We start from the raw sequence: 20,982 nt of genomic DNA on the forward strand, positions 1-20,982 counted from the left end.
GGATTCGCTATGTCTCCATCCGGATCGGTGTTTTTCTACGGCTCGGAAACCGGCGCGCAAGGGGACAATTTATTTCTCCCGCGACATTAACGCTCCCGACGAGCCAGTTTTACGCGTTGCTGAACGCAGCCGACCTTTTGCGGATCGGAAACCGATCATCCGCTTATTCGATTCCTCGGCGTCCCCTTTACCCGCTCGTTCTCTCTTTCTCCGCGGCGTGTTCCTCCTTTCCCTCGACCTCACGGTGTCCCCCGGTTCGCCCTGAGCACCGTCACGTATCTCATGCCATCTTTCCCTCGGCAAATCGCTATCGATCGAGATCGCGGTCGTGTAGGAACATTACGTTGAAATTGCGCTATCCGTTTGACCCCGGTGTGGGATCGTCGTCGCGTCGATCTCGTTCCTCCCGTTCCTCTCGTTTCTCGCCAACGTCCCATGGAAACGATACGCTGTCACCGTTACCTTCGATCACCCAGCCATGATAATGGTCGCTCTATATTTTTCCTTCCTTCGATACCGTGACCTTTTTGCTTTCGGAAGTCGTTTTAATCCTTCTCTGTTCCTACCTCGAGCACCCACTCGTTTTTTATTCCTGGATATACCGCTGGATCGAACGGATGCGTTCGAAGGTGGAAAAAATGAGAGGGTAATTCTTTTCAAAGTTTTCTACGTAGCAGACGATGCAATCTTGGTTGTACAACGAGGCTTGGGTGAAGTTGAAGTGAAAGAAAAGCATCTTTTTATCTCGGACACTTATTCATTGATATTTGTTTTCGAAATTACGTACGACTTTCGCATTATAATTTTCTAGTTAGTTTATTTATAGTTTACTTATAATAATTACGATTCTTTTGTGGCGAAGATCAGCTTATCCGAAATCGATACGTCAGAGAGAAATAAACGCAGGGACTTGGCTTATAAGCTGATACTTGCTTTTATTCGTTTATTTATAAAACATTATTAGACGCGGAGGCTAAAACTATTTCGAAAAAAGAAAAAGGTCACGTCGTTCGCGTGCGTATATTTTATGTTTAATTTTACTTCGATGGGAGAGCTCAATGGTCCCGCATGCGAACGCTATATTTTTAATACGTTCGGTATTCTTTTTATCGTACTATTTTCGAGTCGATATACTATGCTATTATGGTATAACGGACGCGTAGTGACCATGAATAATTTGTCTAGGGGCAAGAAATAGTTATGTCCTTGATCTCGAATTGCAAAAACGTATCAGATAAATGTCATAGTACCGTGAATTACGGTTCATAATTAAACAACTGCACCGAAAGATGGCAGAAAAATTAACGATATTTACGTTCCGCGCAATTCACTTTTGAATCGATCAACCTAATGCCAGCATTTCCGCTACATCTCTTAGAAAATTGCGAACCAATTACACCCGCTACTTTGTCGATCTCCGCCTCGATTCAAAGAGCATCGTCCATCATTTTCCAAAAGCGGTGCCAGCTGTCGAAGATCTGCACCCAATTTAACCAACGTCATTCCATGAAACCCAATTTAACGGAGTCGCCAATTTGGCCGGTCAATTTGATAGTCACCAAACTTTCGATCAGGCTACAAAGCGTTCCAGTCTATTTGTAGGAAAATTGCGAGCCGGTTACTTTGTTCGCCCCGGTCTCGGTCCGCGGCGCACCGTGAATCATTTTCCAAAAGAGGTGCCAGACTATCGAAGATCTGCACCTTATTAAACAATGACGCATTGTCCGCCGCCTCGGAGCGCGATCGAAGCCCAAAACACGGAACAATGGCGACCGCCGCATAAGCGAGTTCCATCGGCAGGCCATTTTGCGCGCCGGCGACGACCGTAATGTACTCGTAACGAGCGGCTCAACCGAATCAGCTGAAACCGCTCGCATTGTTCGCGGCGTTCGCGCGTTTAACGGTCTTGGAGACGGTAGGAGGCCGATGTCGTGCAAGAATCGTATTAACGCTTCGACCGCCGTGCCAGCCGATCTCGAAGAGTTCGTTAAAAATCTTCGGTATTTCGCTTCGATCTTTTTCGACGTTCTCGCGTTTCGCGAATCCAAACGAAACCATTTTCGAATTAAAAGATTCGCGCGAGAACGAGTTTTCAGATCCGAGCGAATAATTTCGTCGGGCACGGAATGGGCGACGCGGCGGTCGGAGGTTAAACGGGGCCGGGGAGGGGTCCATTTTTCGGGGTCGGTCCCGAAAAGTTAATTGTACTTTCATCGCGGCATCGAATCGCCGAAAGTGTCGGGCCCGGGAGGGGGGTGATTTGGATCAACGGTGACGTCAAACGAGGCGGCAGGGCTATTTTGAGAGAGGACGGCTGGTGAGAGGAGAGGAGCGAGGTCGAGTCTCGCGCGATCAGTTCGGGTCAGCTCGCGTTGCTCGCGTTGCTCGCGGGAGTCACCCACGCCACCCTTTTTTTCTTGGCGGTGATCCAGCGAATGGTGTCGTCTTCGCGCTCGGAACCCGGCGGAATCGCGTTCGATAATACCTCGAACGAATAATTCTGGTTTCTCAGGCGAGTCACGATCCTCTTCGGGCGGCGAACATCGGTTTTTTCCTCGATCGCGCGTTTCCGAGGAAAACGACGATCTTTACGGATGAAACCGTTTCCGATACGTATCGTCGCCAATGAAATAGCTAAATGCACCGTAGCTCTACGCATAGTCTAGATTAATTTATAATTTAAGTTTTGTTACAGTAAGAATCTAAAGTCGAATATTTAGTTCGGAACAATTGCCATTTTTCAAGGCAATTCACATCTTCCGGTTATAGCTAATCCTCCGTTTAAATCTCGTCTTTATACAAAACAGAAATACATTCGAATGCCAACGGTCGAGCAATTACACAATTCCATCGTATTAATTGTTCTGGCCCGCGTCCATATCTCTCAACGACTAATTAAGTCGTTCACGCGTTCGTAGAAAATGACGTTGCCCTCCGACGAAACAAATTACTACACGCCATTGAGCGTCGCGCTCGATCATCGATGCCGGACAGTACATATTCGCGAATCAATTATTTTCGAAGAATATCGCCGTTCGTTCGAGAAACCGTGCGGCGAACGCAACGCTCGCGGAGAACGCTGTTATCTCGTCGCGTGCGCGACAAACAATTCGTCGACACGGTTGATAAAGCAACCGCGGCCCGCGCGGTTTCAGGAAATATTCCGAGACGAGAAAGTTTATCGAAGCGACTGGCGATCGATACTGTTATCGCGTTCGCGTTTTGCCCCGCGAAACCAACGATTCGCGTACTACAGACACGTTCTAATCACGGCGGGAATCGTTCGCGGCGGACAGCCTCTTCCCTCCGGTTCGGGTATCGCGGAGAGATCGTTCGGGAAAATCAAGATAGAGGGCCCGGCTAATTTCAGCCGGCGTCGACCAAAACCGTGCCCGTTTCCAGCCATTTGTCGGAGATGGAGGATCGATATCCGAGGCATCCTGTAGATCGCGATCTACCGAATACCAAGAGATCCGGGCAGCGTTCGCGTGTCTGCCTGTGCCGCCACCGCCACCGCCACCGCCGCCGTCGCTTGGGAGACCGCAAAAAGGTAAAGCACAGAGAAAAGGGCCCTCGACGGCGACAAAGGCCGATTGAAACGCCCTGTACGAGCGGTCCCGCTCCCGCGGAAGAATTTACCGCGGCCTCCCGATGAAATATGCTGATCGCCGTTACACGACAGATATTAGCAACGATTACCGCTCGCGGCCACCGGCCCGTCCCCATCGAAGTTTCCGTCACCCTTTCTGGCCCGGTTCGCGGAGACGCGAACGACCGACGATATTTCGTTGTTGCGAAACGCGAGCCGGTCGGTGTTCGCGTACCGCCTAGAGACATTTTCTTTTCTGATAGTTTCCCTGAATCGCGGGAGTCGTTTCCGAGTCACCGAGACGTCTCCTCGCGCTAGAACCACCATAAAAGCGACTTGTTCGTAGCCATAGCCGCGCCGTATTTATTAGCCCTTCGGAGACATTTTGTCTCGTACGCTGTACTCGGAAATGCCAGCCAGCTCGGCGCAGTGCGCGCTGCAAGAATGAAAGTGCATTCGCTCTTGCCACGCTTTAAAATGCTGCTTCGTCGAATGCGAACGAATTCAGGAACGTGGAGACTTTGTATCGACGTTCTTTTGGGGATCGTAAGATATCCTGGACGTCGTCGTGAAAGTAAAATATCGCAAAGATCCGCCTCCATTTGCTCGCTCGCCTTGATCATGGTAACAGCGTCAGTTTTCAAAGGAAAGCCTTCTCGCTCCTCGTTCCCGTACATTGCTCTCGGATTAGCTGTATCAGACGACTATACTTAAAACTTGCTAACTATCCCAAATATAGCCTAAGCTCTTGCAATTTGCAGCTGTTCGTTCCGCTGGCAAGAAAACTACAACTTTTAGTCCAGCGGTCTTCGAACAGCTGTTTCGCGGCACTGCGAAACGATATTGTATTAATTACTTTGTCGCGAGTGGACTGCCGATTGTTATGCGTTTATAACGATTTTTTGAAGATAGGAAAAACGTGGATGTAACGTCAAGAATTATTCATGCTTTTTCTGTATTTGAACATTCTTTTCGATCCATTGGAAAGCACGACGTTGGAAATGATTACTCTATTCGCATAGAATTTGTTATAAGATTGTACTCTCACGAATTCGATGCAAGAAAAATGTTTATTCTCGAAAGTACCATGTTGCATTCGCGCAACTATTTCGAGCTCCTTCCTGAACCTTCGCCTGAACATAATCTCCGTACGTGCTGTTGTAGTTTAACGTAAAGCAGAATCGTTTTTTTCAACGTTTTTAAGCAGTTCGGATGACATTGGTCGAGAAAGGACCGACGCATAATAATTCTCCGTCGCAACGCGGATCGCAGCCGTTTGCGTAACAGTTGATGCACACAGCGAAACGAACGGCGAACGAGGATTCCGCGTCTTGATATCAAGTTTCAATAGCAACCGGCGCGCATTCACTTTTCCCGCCAATTCGTAATCGTTAGCCGGATGTTCCGGGGTCGTGCGTGCTCCCATCGGGATTATTTTCTAATGGGAGAGCCGCGTGGAGGATTATTTATAGAATAGCGCGGACGTTTCGACAAATTGCTTAGGCGGGCACGGTAACCGCTGCACCAAGATGAATTCTCGTACACCGGGTCTCGTAGATCATGATCCACGAAACGCACGCTGCTCGAGTTCTCCCGCAGGTTTCTGTTCGCTCGGTTGCGTGGGCGTCGAGCTTGGCAGGGTTCCAGGACTCGTGGGAGGCGGCTGACCAGGCCTTATAGACTGACCTCAGCCTCTGACCTCACCCGAAATAGTCTCTCGTTCCCTGGCTCGTTTCTCCTGCATTTCTATTTCGGCATTTTCCCCTCGAGCACCGCGGGAGACCCGACGAAAAAGAGCGAGCGAGCGAGCGAGAGAGACAGACAGAGAGAGAGAGAGAGAGAGAGAGAGAGAGAGAGACTGGCGTAGCAGACGACTCGGGAATTCTGGAATAAAATGTTTACTCGTTGGCCGTTTGTAAATTTCGAATTCCATCGGAGAGTGGTCCTGCTTTTCCGGTGGAGCCACCAAGGGAATATTTCACTTCGGTTTTGGACGCCTAGGGCTGTACCTGCGGCAAACACTGTAACGTTGAGAAAATTATGGGAATACGTAGGGGATAGCTGAGAGACGCAGGCTTGGCCAGGTGACGTCTTCTACAGTATATCTTGAGAAAGGTAAAAAGATCGATTTTTAACAGCGACATCTTGCAAGTATTTTTCCAAAAATATATTCTTTTTTTGAGCATGAAAATGCAAGAATATGATATCATCTATCAGTTTACGATGACTGGACCGCGGATCTTTGTGCAAAATGAAAACAGTCTGCGTCGATTTAACGAAACAGGTGTTCGATAAAAACGTACATTTCCTTGGATTAATTTTAATAAATTGAGAGCAGTGCGGCTACGTTCTTCAAGATGTCTTCCCTACTCTGCGCGTCGCTTACCGATTTGCCCTATAAATGCGTAAAGTCCGCAGTGTAACAAAGACTATCGAGAGAAACAAATCTAATTGCACGATATTTCAATTGGTAATGCTAATGAAGAAAACCTGGGGGCCCGATTTTCTCGAAACGGTATACGCACTGTCCGCCATCGAACGGCCCAATTACACTCGACGACAATGATCGGGCAGCCGCCGCAACTGCCGCGCAGCCGGCGCGGTGGTCGGCGATTACACAACTGGTTCCCACATTCCGCTCGGACATAACTCTCGCGCGAAGCGTTCGCCGGGGGTAGTAAATTCGTGGTACCACCGTAATTTGCGTCCGGCAGGACGTCGTTAAAAAATTCGCGCGAGCTTTCTCCGCGCGGCTCGCGTTTCCCCCGATCCGCAACCGAACGACGGCGATCACGACGGCGATCACGACGACGACGACGACGACGACGACGACGACGACGACGATCACGACGGCGAAGACGACGAAAAAACAATGATCCCGGAGCGGGGATCTCGGGCGATGATCGAGGGAAACGTGTACTTTCGCGTAAACGTCGGGCCGTGGTCGTCGGGCGCGGGGCTATTTTCAGAGTGGTCGTTTTTCTCGTCGGCGTCGACGGTAGCGAACAGCGGCCGAGGAATTATGACGTGGGCCGCATGCTACGGGTAGGTAGGTAGTTCCATTAAGATGCAAATTCGCCAATAATTCCGCGGCGCGGCCGCTTGTCGCTCTCCGCTCGCTTACCGGCTCGTAATCGTTCATGCCGCGGCGCGGCGCGGCGCGGAGCGGCGACCGGATCGAGAGCCCGTTTTCCAATTCCCCGTGCATCACAGGCGCCTTAGACGCCCGGAGTTAATTATTGTCCCGGGGATTTAATTGCCCGCGTATCGCGATACCCTGTTCCTTTTTCGGGCCGCGGTGCGGAGCGGCCGGGGACCGGGGGCCCCAGGCCACGTTGGAGGGGACCGTAAAGACCGAGTGCGTGCGACGCGGAAAGCTCGATCCCCGGTGTTCTCTAGTATGTAGTACCAGTATCCGTTACAAGCTGATGTTGCAGATATTTGTTTGGAGCCGTGGAACTTATTCGGTACACTAATGCACAAAACTATAAGGCCTGCCTCGAACGGCCAGGTATTCCAGACAATTTTAACTTCATCGTTTTCGGCCACGCTCCGTCGAAGCTGTAGGATTTTTCGAGGATGCGGTGCTAGAAGTATACAGTAATGTCTCTCTTACCGACGCTCAGATTGTCCACTAAATTGGATAATTTGGGAAGAGGAGATACGATTATTTGAGCCTTGCGGCTCGTTTTTATAATTGTGGACAATTTATAACTATAAAAATAAACCGCAAGGCTCAAATAATCATAATCAAAAAATCCCGAAAATGAATTCTACTAGTCTCAGTAACTGGTCCAAAATTTTGCTATGGGCCTAGGTGGACCAGTTACTGAGACTAGTAGGATGGATTTCCGGACAGATCACAAAAATCTGGAAAATGAATTCTACTAGTCTCAGTAACTGGTCCACCTCGGTCGATAGCAAAATTTTGGACCAGTTACTGAGACTAGTAGAATTCATTTTCGGGATTTTTGGGATCTGCCCGGAAATCAATTCGACTAGTCTCAGTAACTGGTCCACCTCGGCCGATAGCAAAATTTTGGACCAGTTACTGAGACTAGTAGGACGGATTTCCGGATAGATTGGGATGCGAGTGTAGATCGATTTTTTATAAATGACGGGTCGGAATGGACATATGAATCGTGCGTGTTCGTAGCACAGTTTTACGTAAATTGCTTTTATTATCCTTTGACTTTACAACAGTATCGCAGAATCGAATTAAATAACCGGAATCAACTGGCATTGTTTCACACTCCCGACACAGTCGAGACACAAATGCATCTCACGGAGCCAGTAATTTTCGCGGCGTCTTATAATTTTGTCCAGCAGTGTACCCGTTCCTTCGAATACGCGGTACGCACATATCGGTCGATTTCTTGTTAGATACGAAATAACAATCCATTCGGCGACGGAAAAAATCGGCGAGATACACCAAACGGGTACAGGGATGACCGGTTGTACGCAGCGATTAGAATAATTGGCGGATCGGGTATCATACGCTCCGGTGAATTATTCTGTACTAAAGTATCCAATGTATTTAATGACAGACTCGGAAGCTGTGGCGAGTATCGCGCGGTGAGTTTGCAACGGTGTTACAAATTTGCTGGGATATTTTATTAGGTTGGTGAGAAAGTAATTTGCAGGGGGGATACATCTATAGGCCCTAAGCTTTGCGATGGGTTTCGAGCTCGTACGAGCGACTCGAAGCAGAGCTTTGGTAATGATTTCGTTTCTGGAACGGTGCTTGCGATCGTCGAAGATACGTTTGCACGGGATCGGTATCGACGTCGCGCCGTTTCAATGTTTATAGGTGTACACGATTATCGGTTAATTATAGCCGCGTCTCGTTCGGCATGTAACATCGCGAACTCGCGTATATTCGCTACCATGCCGCGGGAGTATATTATAATCGGCGTTGAATAATCGCGATCCCGTATTTACAGGTGTATTTCATGCCGTTCCGGCAAATGCTTTAATAAGTAGGTACACAGATTTCGCTATTAATATTAATGTTTATATTAATAACGATACCGGAGACTCCGAACGCGTACTTCCCGCGAACGATGTTCCGCGAGTTGGCAATGGGCGATATTTCATAAACCTATCATCCGATTTATTTCGAACTTGGCAGCCATTTTCCGCAGATGTTCCCTTATCTTCCGATCCAGAGTCGCGTCGATCTTCGCGATCTAAATGTTCCTCCGTTCCGTTGTACGCGTACGAAAAATCGTATTTACTCCTCGAACGTCGATAAATAAATCGAGGAAGTTCGAAATCGATGCGTCTATTTGGCTCGTCTAAAAAAATTCTCCTACGCTGTACTATTTCGCGTTACAACGTGGAAACGAGTTTCCATGCCGGAACCGCTCCGGCTCGAGGCGGTAGCATAACTGGTGCACAAAAAATACCTTCATAGACTGCAGACGTTGACGAACAAACCCTTGAAAGCCCGGACTCGGTATCTTCATCGGGCTCGCGGGAAAAAATTCGCGAAGACCGCGCGATTTCCTGTCGGTCGTGGCAACGAGTCCACGAGAGTCCACTTAACCGAACATAAATCGTTTCCATGGCTCATCAATTACTCGGGCGAAATTACGCGGACGCGTTCAGTGTCCAGAAACCTTTCAGCGGCACTTTCTCCGCGTCGACGCGACGCCGGGTCTGTCGGCGAGCAGGTCTGGCCTGGGTCGCGTCCGTGACCAGCGGATCTCGTCTATCGTGAAAATAGGAAGAAACACCCTGGGAAGCGGTGTATCGGGTCGTCGGGTGTCGTCGTGTGCGTGAAGGCATTCGGGCTTAGGTCGTTCCAGTAATTAGATACCCCTGGAAATACGTTAAGTCCTCGCTGTCCGGCTAGATCCTCTCTATCCCACCCTCGTTCCGAGTCCGCCTCGAGAGCGGGAGGTGGGTTTCGCGCTGTTGGGGAATAAGCGATATTGGCTTACGAGATTGGGAAAGCGATAGCCTTGTCCCGGGAGAGCTCTCCTTGTACTTGCTCGCGAAGAACGTTCGCACAACCTGCCCGTTGTCGCAAGGCGGCAGACAATCGCACGCATAATTCATAACGCGAAACTGTAGCTTTCTTTCCCGCAAACCGAAACGCCTCGGCAAAATTCGACGCGATTCCCTACAGTTGGTCGTCGATGCAATCGTTCTTAGTTTTGCAGAAGCAGCTGCTCTCGAACTTTGTCGAAGCAACTTTAATTTATTTGAATCGTAATTAAGTTCCGAGTTTGGCAAAAAATTGTGTCACCCGTAATGTGTGACCGTGTATGAAGTATCGCAGCAATTTTTTGAAGCGTAAATTTAACCTACGCACGCATTGTCCACGATTCTCCATGGCGAACAGCTAGTCGAGCACGTGGAAAAATTGGCCGACTCTCGACAAGAGCTAAAATGTTGCGCGATAGACGGAAAAGCGACTTCGGTCCAGCTAGTTCGACAATCCTTCGGACTACGGGAACACGGAGACCGCTGGAACGACCACCGACGCTAGATTAGTACGCGCTCGACATTAATATCTCTATGGTATCGACTATTAAACCATGAAATACGGTCGCCGGTCACGCAGGCATGAAACGCAGCACGGATTTCCGTCGGTCGCCGTTTCAGCGTGTTGCGTGGAAATTCCAACGAGCGACAAGAATGATTAACATATTCATTGGTCGGCCTCTCGGCGAAGAAAAAAAAAATCGAGATACGCCCAGCAATTGATCGGCGAATTTGTTTGCCGACTTAACTCGGACCGAAAGGTTCGAACACCGTTCAATGAACGGCCACGGGGGAGAATCGGGTCGGAAAAATGAACATTATCATCTGAATCGAATAAAAGTCGCGGTTCGATTATTTAGACGGCGGCGTTACGTACTGGCCTGTCTCGTTGTGTCTTTGGGCGAGTTATGGAGTCCGATGCAAATCGCGATAAGGTAAATCGTGAACGCCAACGGACAATCCTCGTGCACGTGCATTTTATATTTACGCTGGTTATTTTATGGGAAATCCGGAACTCGCAATCGTGTCGCCGCGTGTCGCGTTGCCTGTTACATAGTTCGCGGTTGGTCTGTCGCGGGTTTTCTGCTGCTCGAGGATTTGTTCGCAAAATTGTTTCGCTGGAAAGCAGAGATTTCTGTGAAAGATAGAATTTTTTATTCATTACAGTAACGTCTCTCTAATTGACGGTCAGATTGCCCACAAAAATGGACGATTTTTGAGGTGGACCAGTTACACGGACTAGTGGGATTAATTTCCGGACAGATCACAAAAATCCAGAAAATGAATTCTACTAGTCTCGGTAACTGGTCCAAAATTTTGCTATCGACCTAGATGGACCAGTTACCGAGACTAGTAGGATGGATTTCTGGAACACATCACAAAAATCACGAACTGTCAACAACTATAAGAACGAATTAAATGGACTCAAATAATCGTATCTCCTCTTCCAAAATTATCCATTTTTGTGCGCAATCTGAGCGTCAGTTGGGGAGACATTACTGTACAGTAAAGTCTCTCTAATTGACGCTCGAACTCTACTTAGCTCGGACAGTCGAATTTCTCCTGTACGATTGCAAGTCGATGCACCGTATAAACTAACAGAGATTACATCTGCCATTGCAACTAACCGCGCAGCAAGTAACTGTTCTATTAGTTGAACACTCGCGTCATTCTATTTGCGAATTGGTGCTCGAACGGTGTCCCATAAAGTAGTTCGAAAATCGTGTCAAATATGAAGCAATCTATATGCAAAACGATGCACCGCATAAACAATAAAGATTAGATCTGACATTGGAAGCGAGAGCAACTGTCCTGTAATCGAGCTACCACTGCGCGAACGGTGCTGTATGCAATTATATAAAATTAACGCTAAACCCACCGAACGATAAAATTGATCGACGCGCATTGCCCGATAAGAGAACGAAAGGATCCAATTTATTTAGATTTTATACAGTTTCTGTTGCAGCGGTTCTTCCGACAATGTAATTTCACGCGATCATTTTCCAGGAAAATGTCTTAATCGTTGTTATAATTTTAAAACGAGAAACCTGTCGTTCGTCGATCGTGACAGGTTTAGCGTCGATACTCCATAAAACGATCGAATCCTGCAACTCGAATAAACCGTTGCATTATCCGAGAGCATCGACGGGACTCCATTTATCTCGGTAATTCGAGGTTCTACGATAGTTACGCGGCTCGTATGAAAATCGGAGCAGTCGGTTCTCGCCTTTCGCTTCTCGTTCGATGGTTGGCCGGTTGATCACCGGCGCGGATGAGTTGCCCCTGGTATGAAAAGTCGAGGACCCTGGGATCCGTGGAACGAATGTTAAGTCGCAGATGTTATCGTTCTACATATTTACTGGCCTGCGAGCCATCAGACCGTTCCAGATTAATGGCGCGCTATGTAATGAACGTGGTAGCGAGGGCCACGGCAATCATGGCTTCTTGGTACCACAAATCCCGACTTCCTTGTACCCCCGGGGCCTCTGTGCCAGGCGTATCGGCTCTCGGCTCGCCGCTCGACGCTCGCCGTTCGCCGCGTGCACACGTCCCGTCCGCACGCATTATTATCAATATGACTTCATGTATTTGAAACACGTATGCGGGGCCGAGCGCGCGTACGCCTCTGCAGGCGTTCTTTGATGTCGTCCCGGTAAAAGGGTCACCGGTTTGCACGGAGATAGAAAGCATCTTCCGCCGTCGCGTTGCGTTGCGGCCGTATTATTAATGTGAAAGCGGCGAGCGAGCGAGCTCCCTGCCGGCCTGCCAGCCTGCCCAGGCTAATACAAATATTAATTTAGTTATCCGCCGGTATTTTTTAATACGGCCGCTGATATTTGCTCGCGGCGAGCCGCGGCACGGCCGCGACCGGCCTCCTGAAAGTCTACGACCACGCCGCAACGACTTCCGTCTTGATCGCGAGGAAAGTCCGCGATCGTGGCCGCAGATAACCGATCGCTCGCATTGTTAGCCGTGCTACTTAGCCTGCTTAGCTTTTTACGGTTGCATTTTCTCCGAGATTTTTTGATACACCGATCCCCGAGAAAACCGAACGAAGATAACGATTCCGACGAGTATCGCATCTATTACTCACGCTCGCGCCGCGCTTAATTAATCTCGAGCCGCTCGCGGAACCGCCTCGAACGACGGATAAACGGAGAGACTATTTTTCACCGCGGATACGCCGATCTGGTTCTAGATGGATCTTTTTCTCGGCCGTGTCCGCCGCGCGCGTCGTTCTGCGTTCGTCGCATTTCTGCGCGGATTCTTTGCGCTCGATGTACGGGAAACGTTATTTTCTAGAAAGTGGTTCTTTTATATTTTATTCCAACTGCCTGATGCGCGAGAGGTAGGCGTCGCGCATATTTTTCGGGACGATTAAAGTAATGTCTCTCTAATCGACGCCCGGATTGCGTACAAAAATGGACAATTTGGGAGGAGGAGATACGATTGTTCGAGCCTTGCGGTTTATTTTTATAGTCATAAATTGTCCACAATTATAGAAACGAGCCGCAAGGTTCGAACAGTCGTATCTCCTCTTCCCAAATTATCCATTTTAGTGGACAATCTGAGCGTCGGTAAGGGAGACATTACTGTACTCGTTTCGCATTAAATAGAGTCAAACGAAATGGAACGTTTGCTTCATACTTTTTCTCCAGCGAGTAAAAATGTTTCGTTCTCTTTTTATCATCGATCGAACGTCAGCGACGCGAAGTGTCATCGAATAACGTCCGTGACAACCATATTTTTTTCCAGAATCGTAAAATCGTACGGACGGTTTTTAAATTCCGAATTCACCGCGGATCGAACATCTCGCGACTCGTGTGTCAAGGTTCGCGAGGAAATTCCGGAATAAAAACGGAAAATCGTGCATCACACGCCGGAGCACGGCGCCGGAGCCGCGGTAGATACCAGCAGGATCGAATAATACAAAATTCAGTGACTTATCGGCGTGCTCGCACGGATGGGTCTGCGGCGACGCAGCATTTGTTCCAATCTAAGCGACCTGGGGTAATAAATATGCCTCTCCGGCTGATATAATGCGAGCGTGGGTTGGTACCACTGGAATCAGTCGTCGCAGCTGCTTGATTTACGCCATATGCCGCGATGCATCACGGGACTATCGTTCTGCTTGCATTTCGCCGACCGAAAATAGGTTCGGCTCTCTCGTAACCCGACGCTCTCTCGCTCCGTTTCGTTCTTTTCTCTCCTCGTTTCTCGAACGGTTCACGGAGATCGGAGGGATACGATCCGGGGCGATCCATTTTCTCCCTAAATCCTCTTCTTCATTCTTATCCCGTGCTCGTGACTCCATTATCGGGTGTCGCGTCGTTTGTTTTCGGACACGGTTCATAGCATTCCCGGTTCACGCTGTTTTAGAAACATTATTCCCCGTAAATGTCGAGCCCCGTATTTTCCCAGGTTGTTCGCCGGCTCTGTTAGTTTTCTTGTGCAACTTTGTGCGCCGTGGCTGCCTCGTTATTTTAGCACTTCGCTAACGATCGAACGGATCTCATGAATTCCGCGGAATTGTTCGGATATACGATACCGAGCACGCTTTTAAACTTCTTGCATCTTTTTTTCAGATCGTAATTGTATTCGTTATCCTAAATACGTTGGCGCGAACATTCGTTTTTCAATTTCATATCGTGTATAATACCATAACAATATAATTATAATTATATCGTTGTTGCACAATGTTGCGCGTTCGCTTCGAGCCGACTGGAACCATATTCTTTGTCGGCCGACGTCGAATTAATAGTTTGTCAGAAGAGAATCCAATTACATGCGCAATTTACACTGAACGTACGCCGGTACACGTGCGAAGCGACCAAGATTCTCATTTATTATATTTAGATTGTAATGTTCGCCATTAGTCTGACTTATTACAAGCTAATTTCGGGCAGTTTAAGATAGCGACCCTGATCACCCGCGTTTCACAATGCCGACCACGGCGTGGACATGGACGTCGACGAACGAACGGCAACGCGTCGGGTTCGGGTCGCGAGCGTTCGTATCGTGCATCAGAAAATCATTCCGCGAACCAGTCGAGGCCCCGTGCGAATTGCGAGTCGCGCGAAGGGAACCGGGAGAGTCCCGGGGACTGATCGACGAGCTACCTCTGCGGTGATACGGCCGCCGCCCCGAACCCGAACCCGAACCCGAACCCGAACCCAGACCCGGCCCCGCCGCGAGAGCGTATATCCCGCGGCGTAAAGGCGGGAATATCGCGTGTCGTTCCAGCTCGAACCGAACATTTCAGCGTTTTATGGACGCGGCTAGGAGGAAAGCCTTGTCGGGCGCGCGAGGTCGTCGCCGCAAGCGGCGCGCGGCGCGCCGCGAGCCGGGCCCGAACCTCGGCCGGTCCCTGCAGTCGGTCCCCGCAGCCGGTCCCCCCGTTTCCGCGGACCCCGTCGTCGTCGCCGGGCTTCGTGGCTCGACCTCCATGGACCGGTTTCGACCCGCGGCTACCGGCGTCAATGAAAAAGTCGACTTATGATACCGTGGCCAGGCCCTCGAATCGAGGGCCAGGCGGGCGCGGCGCGGGCCGGCGCGCACCGGTCTGATTGGAGTTCGCCGACGTCGAACCGGGGGCTACCGTAATTACTAATTGCCACCGTGCCTTAATTAGCGATTCACGTCGTTGGTTCATCAGCGATCGCTGGCCAGAGAGTCCGGCACCTTCTTCCGCCGGTCCACGACCGTTTTTCATTTCGAATCGTGAAAGTCGACCGGTCGCGCGGGCCCCGATTTCGCGTCCTCTTCTCGCGCGATCGGACGCTTCCGTTGCTCCACCGGGGGCTTCTTCATCGGCCATCGACGTTTCAGGGGGAAGCCGGGAGGATTCCGCGTACGCGGACCTTCCTGCTCGCCGGGATTGCTTCATTAGACAGGTGCACCTGCGCCGTATACGCCGAGCAGTCCTTTCCGCCGATTTCGGAGCCATTATTGGCCCGTGTCCCTGCTCTATCGGAATAATTTCTTCTTAGGAAACGGTTACCGCGGCCGCCGCGAGTTTTACTCGATTTTTGCACGGCAATTTGCATAATGACGCGCCGCGAACCCTCGGATTTTTGGCGGTGCACCGTGACCGACGGAATTCCAGATGTTCGGGTCTGCGAGGGCAGTGTTTTTTATTGCACAGTATGTTGCGGTTTATTACATAGTATTTATATTCAGTTATATTACAGTACGATCCTTTCTTACAAAATCATAGCTACGTTTAAATATTAGGCAAATTTAGGAAATATATGGGGATTCAGTGTCTACGTGTACATTCGACGAGTTACCGTCATTTCATCGAGCTGCTCCAACCCGAATCCAACAGTTTTGGATACCAACAATTTTCGAGAATAGAAAATTCAACGTTTTAACACCTCTCGGCGGCACGGAGCACGATTTTTCCCCCGGAAAAACCTCGTCAACCACCCACAATTGCTCGGATCGGGCGGAACACAAGAAAACTAAAGATGTCCTGGCTCCTGTGTGCTCCCGGCGGCGCCGCAAAAAAGGTTGGTTCGGTTCTCGATAACTACCGTGCACGCCGGTGGTTACGCCGTCAGGAAGAAGGGATATCGGTAGCTCGAGGGTCGAGAGGGACGAGTGGGGGGTGCAAGGGGGATGAAAGGAGGAGGCTCGTGAGGCGCGGAGAGTCGTGAAACGGAGAGGAGATGCCCACTGCGAGCGCAGAACGAGAGAGAAGAGAGAGAGAGAGTGAAGAGAGAGAGAGAGAAAGAGAGAGAGAGGGAGAGAGAGACTCGAAGCCACCGAGAGGAGAGTGGAAAGAGCGGGTGCCCTTCCTCCTAGTTGGTCCACATTAATTAACCTGCTCTCTTAATTGCGCGGCTTGTTTATTACATGGCCACGGCCATTTGTCGATGGCCGGCTCAGCTCGGGCTGGCTCCTGCGCCGCGTAGACCTATTATCCGATCTCTACCGTGCTCATTCGGCGCGCATACGCGTATCGATTCCGAAGGACCCGCCGCGCCGCGCCGCGCCACGCCGCAATCTACATACGGCAGGGGTGCATTCCGATACCTCGATCAGGCGAAACGAGGGATATTTGTTTCGGCCGAGTCGCGACCATATTATTCGCATGATTCATCACCGGTGCTAATGAACCAAACGATCTTTTTACCCGGCAACGTTCCGCCCTTTCCCGCGTCCTGTGGAAAATTATCGAACGTCGGCTCGCGATTTCGAAACGACGAATCTCGGCACCGCGTCGGTTGCTAAATGTCGACTGCAAAAATTCCCGCTATATCAAGGTCGGTCGATCGAGGAAACCGAAAATGGAAACTTGCCACTTTCGTTACACGTTTAAGAATTGAAAATTAAATTTCTCTTCGCTTTGGGTCATCCGAGAAATAATCAGAAGCAATTCGATGCATCTGGTTTCTCTAAAAATGCTATGGCAATTTCTAACGATCTGAAATTGCGAAAGCTAACCTTCCTCGGATAAACGAGCGAACACCGTTAATAAACACCGGCGTATGCTACTCGCACAGGAAACGCGTAAGAGATCGCATACGACGCCGATGGAATTCCCGTCGCGATTAAAAAGAAAATTATGCAACAATTTCTGGCGAAACTAATGGCGAACGAACGGCGAGCCGACAGTATTAAAATAAATAACTACACAGTCATCCATTACGATCTAATGAATATTTCATCGCATAAGCGCGTTCGTATAAATTATTAGCCGCGCGCGCGATCCTTAACAAGCGTCCGCGTTTCGGAAAAATGACGAAGGCGATCGACTCGACGGATATCGCGGGAACGATATTCCCCGCGACAGTGTTGCGAATGGGGTCGTCGACGGACGAATTCCCTATGGCGGCGGTGTATGCTGGCAGTCAACCAGAATACGTTTTGCAACGATTCCATCTGTAAACGCGGAGGAAATTGTGCGTGAAGCTCGCGCCGATCGGGACCAGTGTCCGCATTAGACATCAATTATGAAAGAACATACCGTTGCTGGACGTAGACGTACGCCAGCGCTCGCGATAATTATCAGACATTTTCCGTGACCGTTCAGCCGTGGGCACTGACATTTTGACGTTAACTCGAGAATTGGAAAACAGAGACCAGACACGTACCCATTTAGGTCGATTGTGTTTAGAGAGGCAGGTGTTAATGAAATCTTCGCGATCGAGACGGTGCTCCGACCTTTGCCAACCGATGGAAAGGCGTATATTCGTAGTCCCCGTTTATCCCGTCGAGACTTTTGTTGCCCGGAATTTCGAATCTTTTGATCACGTGATCCCTCCGTCGCGCCTTTTATAATATCCGAAAGCAAACAATTGCATCGGATACGGTCGTTATCTAGTTCATTTATGATACTGGCAATACCGCTCGAAGCATTCGTTTCGTTGCATATGTCTTCGACAGTATTTGTCTTCGAGCAAATACATCAAAGTCTCGCGTTAAAATAAAATAATCGCGTTCCTTTTGCAAAATTATTGCGGCTAATGTTTCATCAGAAATTACTTTGCTCGACGAACAATCAAATAATCCGAAGCTAATAAAGCAAAACAAAATTATTCCAAAACGTCTGCATAAAAATTGACCGCATTCTCTTCTCGATAATTGAAACGAACAGAAAATAACAGGAGCAGTTTCTGAAACGTTTCGACTGCTATTGCTTTGCATTTCTATAAATATTCTGTAACACTAATTAATCGCAATTTTCGACGAAGATTCCAAGAGTCGTCGCGACGTCCTACAGCGGCCGATGTTCATTTAGCGTATAAGATGGGGAGGAATGTCCATTCGTTGGCCTCTCAACGTTTATATCGCACACGTTCTTGATTTCACGGTGTTTGGCGCACTGTCAACTCCAAATAGAACGCTTACATTTATGGGAAAGTCGCGTTTAGATGGAAACGATTCGGTGTTCGCGGAAGAGAATCGCTCGGTCCAATCAGGAAACGGCGGAGATCGTGTTGCGGAACGTACGATCCTCTTCAAGGCCGTGTTAGACCTTCACCTCTTGACACGAGAACGGATCCGAAGGCACGGCTGAATGTAGCCTGGAATACCGTGGAGCTTATGAACCGTACACACCCGGGTACTTAAAGACATACTTGACCCCCGGTGACAGAATTCAGTCAACTGGATATCGGTGCGCTATTTTATGCCAGCTTTCGTTCGACGCATTGACAACCATGGCGGGCCGTAGGTGTTCGGCATTTCTAAATCGTATTAGGGAAACGTTGCATTCCGGAACGACAACGTTTACTACCGTCGTGCGCGATTAATGATAGCGCCGATCGGATAAAATAAATCTTGGCGCTGCATTGAAATATTATAATCGATATATAATAATAATTGAAATATTATATTGAAATATTATATTATATATAATTGAGATGTATATGTATATTATATATACATAATTGAAATTTAAATATAAAAATATATAAAAAAATATGATCAGCTTTTCAAAACTATTCGTACCGCTCTCGAATTATCTTTGTAACCAATGAGAGGCACTTTTTAATCATTATTACCTTCGACGTGGTAAAGTATAAAAGTTGGATAAAAATGTTTGCTTGATTAAGCAACCGATACAATTTTGTCATATTTTTATTATTACCGTGTTACAGCGATCGGTTACACATCCTTATAAAATATTACAGCGGTGCTTAAAATGCGAGCTAACATCTTCGTTCGCGCTTCCTTCATTCGTTACCACCGAGGAGGATCTTTTTTATCGATAGCAGCAAATTCATTATTAATAGCTGCAACGTCTGCTAATTGGTAAGTGGATGCGATTAGTAATTGCCGTAATAGAATATAATGATTCAATTGCAAAACGATCAAGGTTCCGATATTATGTTCCTCGAGTTACGTAACAGCCATTGTGGGACTCATTTGAATCAGTAATTCGCGACGACTGAACGCTTCACAGAAGTGTATTATGGTAATCGAACTGCCTACAGCAAAATCTGAGGTGTGTATATATGTATATAATTTCATTGTGCGTGGTACACCTCGTGCTCGTGCTTCTTCCCTATGATTGTATTCGCAGAATTTCGAATTATCGAATAAAATGTATAATTTCCGCTGTTTATGTCAAACCGATGGGGCCGGTTAAGTGGAAACGGCGAGCCATGCACAGACACGGTACCGATTCATTCGCGAACCTTTCTACCCCTAATAAATACATTGCATTCGATTTTAACGAATCGAGTAAATAATGGCGGGTCATTTTACATTCAACGATCTACCAATTTTTATCGCCGCGATGCAATTTTATATGCGTCACAGTGTTGCAATTTCTGTGCAATTGAACGTACGCATTTCAGAGGGCATCGAAGTGAAACATTAATATTTTTCATCGAGCTTGCATCCGTCTAATTTGTAACGAAACGATAGCACTATAAAAGCATTATTTATCGTATTCGCTGTTTCGTTAGTCCAGAAGGGTCAAAACGACCCGGCATCGGTCGAGCGAGGGTTAATTAGATAATGGGCATGGAAATGTATTCCGAGTGGCCTGCGCAGAAGCACACGTAGCGGGCGCGTGCATCGGTGGACAAAAGGAAATTCGCGGATGGCTAAACGTTGCCAACAGCGCTAATTGTTCGGGACCACCTACCAGCTCCTGATTTCATAATCCACGCTCGCGGCGCTGGCAGACGTGGTGCGGTCTGCATGTGCCATTATCTTCGGCGTTCGAGTTTCAATTAGCTTGCATCTGCCTTCCGAGACATCGCGCCGCAGGAATTCGAATCGAGCACTCTTGATTAATGCTCGAGTCGCTTTGCTGGTGAACGATGGGAACGAGACCGGATTTCTTGCCGGTAGACGACTGAGTTTCGCGGATTGGCTGCATACTGACAGAGATTCCACATGTCCGAGGACGCGATTGCTCTTCATTTTTCTATCGACATTTTACGACTTATGCTAATTCAGTTGTCAACACCTCGCGAGTGATTTATAAACGATGCATAATATTCCGTGCATAGCAGATAAATATATATATAATATATTGCAGTAGATACAATTAAATTATTCCAAACAGATAAATTATTCCGCGTGGATGGACGCGCCGCGGACAAGATGAAACATCGCCGCATAGATTTTTCAAATTGAAAACCGCATCTACTTTATGGCTGTGCGATAGCCAATGTTCTGGCAATTCCAGCAAGCTATCATCCGATGTGGAACTGGAATCAACGTGCTTGCATTAGAGGAGACGTGCAAAGTGTTGACTTGTGATTGCACGGTTGCAAAGTTGCATCTCTCGGTTAGTTGAATCACGTACACGTTTTATCGTCCCTAAATTTATTCCATCGCGTGTTGCATAGTTCGCATAGTTGGTTCTTCTTGGTAGACTGTATTTTGGAGCGTTTTACGGAGAACGAAGTCAACCGGGGTCATGTTTGACGAGTCTG

Source organism: Megalopta genalis, chromosome 4, assembly GCF_051020955.1.
Source record: "Megalopta genalis isolate 19385.01 chromosome 4, iyMegGena1_principal, whole genome shotgun sequence".
Lineage (NCBI taxonomy): Eukaryota > Metazoa > Arthropoda > Insecta > Hymenoptera > Halictidae > Megalopta > Megalopta genalis.